Consider the following 3,386-nt stretch of genomic DNA (forward strand, 5'->3'; position numbering starts at 1 on the left):
TGATGTATCATTCGACTAGGTGCAAGCATATTTTTTTAGTTTCACCAAAGATTATAAAGTTTTTATTTTCAAATTTTATCCGCATCCAATCAAAATTGTGTTGCATAATCGACTCTTACAGGAACCAAAGTTGAAAAATACGTAAATAAATTTTACAGATGTATTCTACAATCCATACTGAAAATAGTACATAATACGTTGATATTTATTTGAGTGGCCCCAAAGACCTTTTACCAGCCCACTAGTCATCATCTCATTCGCCCTCCCGAAAAAAATTAGTCCACAAGCCGAAAAAAATACGTAGCGAATGAGTTAAATAAAGTACAAATGGGCACATTAAATGTTACGTCCACGATTTGAGGCTCTGTTTTTCAATTCAATTTGTCAGAAAATATATATAATATTAATAAGCGTTGTTCATTGCAGAGACAATATCCACCATTCATGCAATACGTGTCCATTCCACCAAGGTTTAAGCACTCCAATAATTAGGACCAATACAAGCGCGAACACACTTTTACGTTTCTTTGATTTCCCAAATTTTTGCTAAGCATGTTTTTTAAAGGTTTTATTAATTAGTTAAGAGGTCAATTTTGAGTGACCATATTTTGGGCGACTCTTAACATAGAGGCCCTACAGCCTATAGTGCGGTCAAAAATTTGTGGCTCAACTTTTCCTCAAATATCTTTTTAACGGGAGAATCAATGTCACCAATTTGTCTAATCTTAATCATATTTTTTTACAACAATTGAGGCTATTGGCAATATTGAAAAATTTTGTTTCATTAAGTTTTATATAAAATACTACACATCACGGATTCATAATATCTTGGTCTTACAACCGAAAACAAAAGGACATGGCAAATAGCAATATAGTTAAAGAGGTAAATCAGAGGCTGTACTTTCCGAGGAAACTTTTATCTGAATCCATCCATCCTTCAGATATTTTACACCACCACAATAGAAACTTTGATAAATTTTGGTATCACTTGCTATGGTAACAATTTGGGAAGGTAGCACATCATAAAAATTTAAAAACAAGTTAGAAAGGCATTCAAGAACAATTGATAGAGACCTAAGTAACTTTAAATATCTGCACAAGACAAACGTTCTAAAAAAAGCGGAAATAATGCTTAAAGTGACCATAGCCACCAACTGACATCGGAATTTCAAATATCGACCCACAGTAAACGAAACATTTCCGAAAAAGCAGGAACAGACAGATACAGAAATTCATTCGTACCAACTGCAGTGAGGTTACTGAACCAGCCAGGGCTTGAAACTCTGGATGTAAACAAATGGATAGTGGACTTTAACGAACGGAACTCCAATCAATACATATATTCACTAAACCCACATGGAGAGACCCCCCAGTCCTCTCTACTACTACAGACACAACAATTTACACACATGAAGAGACCACAGTCTCTCTTAAATCAAGTAGCAAAAATCCAGCACAATAGTTCAGGTATCAGCTCATAGTTTAAGTTTAAGGTCAATTTATTTCAATTGTCTGTGTTATGTGTAATGTGCGAGCTGGATTGGAAGCAGATGAAAGTGATGTCGAAACGATGGCTACTAGATCTAGATCTAGATTATCTAGATCTCTAGATCTAGTACTGGCGTTTCAAATAGCATGGACGCTTTTCAGAACGCGGAGTTTCAAATAGCATGGGGGGAGCTGCCAGTCTAGCCGTACTTATCTTAGGCCCTATTAACATTAAAAAACAGGAGGTTTAAAATACATGCCCTGTCATTAAGGTACCTGGTTTCGTCTCAAATACAAATACTTTAGGTACTGCACACTAAAAATACAATTCAGTAGGCCTATTTTTTGTAAATGGTCAGTCTAGCCATCATATTAAGAATAAGTACGGTTACTAGATTCTAGATCTAGATCTAGATCTAGATTCTAGCCGTCATTAGATCTATGTACGGCTAGCCTCTTCCAAAAATTTACCCTTAATTCAATAACATTGGTGTTGAGACAGAAACAGTCGATATCAACAGCGTCACACACTGATTCGCTGACATAGATCTGTTTCCATTACATTTGATCTTCCACAAACTTCTCTTTTAGGAGTGCTTAGGTTAGGCCTATTTGATCTCTAGATCTATACTAGATCAGCCTTTTCCTCGAACACAACTACATCTAGAGAAAGTTATGGTTTACTTTGTGCTGTGGGTAGCCTATAGTGGGCTGGGCAGTCTCACAGCTTCAACTTTAAACATTGAACTAGATCTAGATCTAGATTTAGATCTAGATCTACGTCAATTAACTTTAAGTGAGAAGCGGAATTCAAGATAAAAATTATAACCACTTTGTAAGCAATTTGAGCGATCTGATCCATCATAATCCGATACTGCATGCGTTTTGAAAACTACAAAATAAACATTTAAATGTTACTATTGTTACTATCAGATCATGCTTAGAAGACAACTTAACTGGTATACTAAGAAGACGACAATTACTTGGCTAACAGTTTAATAACATGCCGAATTGCTCCACGTAGAGCCTTTGGAGCCAGTGTGCAACGTCCATGTAGGCCTATATTAAAAAGAAACATATTCAGACTCAACATTATCCAGTAGCGTTTCAATTTTGCTTAAATGAGAACAATTCGTGACGTTTTTAAAATGAATAATATCAGTTGATATGTTTATAGCTGTGCTGAGTCATTCATTTTGCCTTACCAACAAGCAAACTTGCCAGTTGAACTTGAAACTTATGAAATCCTGGAAATCCTCTGATAACAAACAAAACTAAAAAGTACACAACATCAATAATAACAGTAAATGAATAGCCTAGATCCAGAAGGCTATGTAAACGTAAACGAAACTGAAAGTAATGTCATCAGAGAAGTCTTTTGTCGCCGTCGGTGGAATACGAATCCCCAAAAGAAACGGGTAAATGGCCTCCGGGTAAATTACTGTCTAATTTTAGCTTTGTGTCAATATTTTCATTAATTTGTGTCATGCTGCAAAGAATGGTACTGACATTGAGTATTGATTGAGAATCGGAGCCGGAGGCCGGAGGAGAGATCCCATGGTTCCGTGACTTTCATACACACGCTTAAAAAAAGTTTTATATAAACACATATCAGAAAACCGCATTCAGTTTTATCACAAAAACTAACACCAGCGTCCATTCGCGATATAAACAACGAAAGTGGCTATTCTCACCCGCCCGGAAGTTCTCGCAAGATCAACTCTTCCCCTCTTCTTTCTCTCTCTGTCTCTTTCTGAATACTGTCTATCGGTGTGGACGATCAAATTGACCAAAACAAAGTTAAAAAATGATGTTAAAACACAAAAGTAAATTTATTTGGTTGTCTAAAAAGATGCTACGGCTATTTCACTTTTCGAATCGAGCCGAACTACGCGGTC

At 36.2% G+C, this 3,386-nt stretch overlaps 2 protein-coding genes across 5 annotated transcripts in view; one reads left to right on the forward strand and one right to left on the reverse strand.

Moving 5' to 3' along the window:
• Window positions 1–2,194, reverse strand: part of LOC101847582 — a gene marked incomplete at its 3' end in the record, with an annotated part of 54,466 nt that extends 52,272 nt beyond the window's left edge. Inside the window, 1 exon segment of the mRNA XM_005097616.3 lies at window positions 1,960–2,194.
• A 295-nt stretch (window positions 2,195–2,489) lies between these two features.
• The window catches only part of LOC101847819 (serine-rich adhesin for platelets), a 48,390-nt gene continuing 47,493 nt past the window's right edge, over window positions 2,490–3,386 (forward strand). For 2 of the 4 annotated variants that reach the window (XM_005097619.3, XM_005097617.3), the window contains exon 1: window positions 2,748–2,906. The gene's annotated coding sequence lies outside the window, so the exon portion shown is untranslated. Of the gene's footprint in view, window positions 2,922–3,386 lie in introns of all 4 variants that reach the window. The other 2 variants (XM_005097620.3, XM_005097618.3) reach the window with 2 other exon arrangements.

The sequence above is a fragment of the Aplysia californica genome, unplaced genomic scaffold (genome assembly GCF_000002075.1).
Source record: "Aplysia californica isolate F4 #8 unplaced genomic scaffold, AplCal3.0 scaffold00159, whole genome shotgun sequence".
Lineage (NCBI taxonomy): Eukaryota > Metazoa > Mollusca > Gastropoda > Aplysiida > Aplysiidae > Aplysia > Aplysia californica.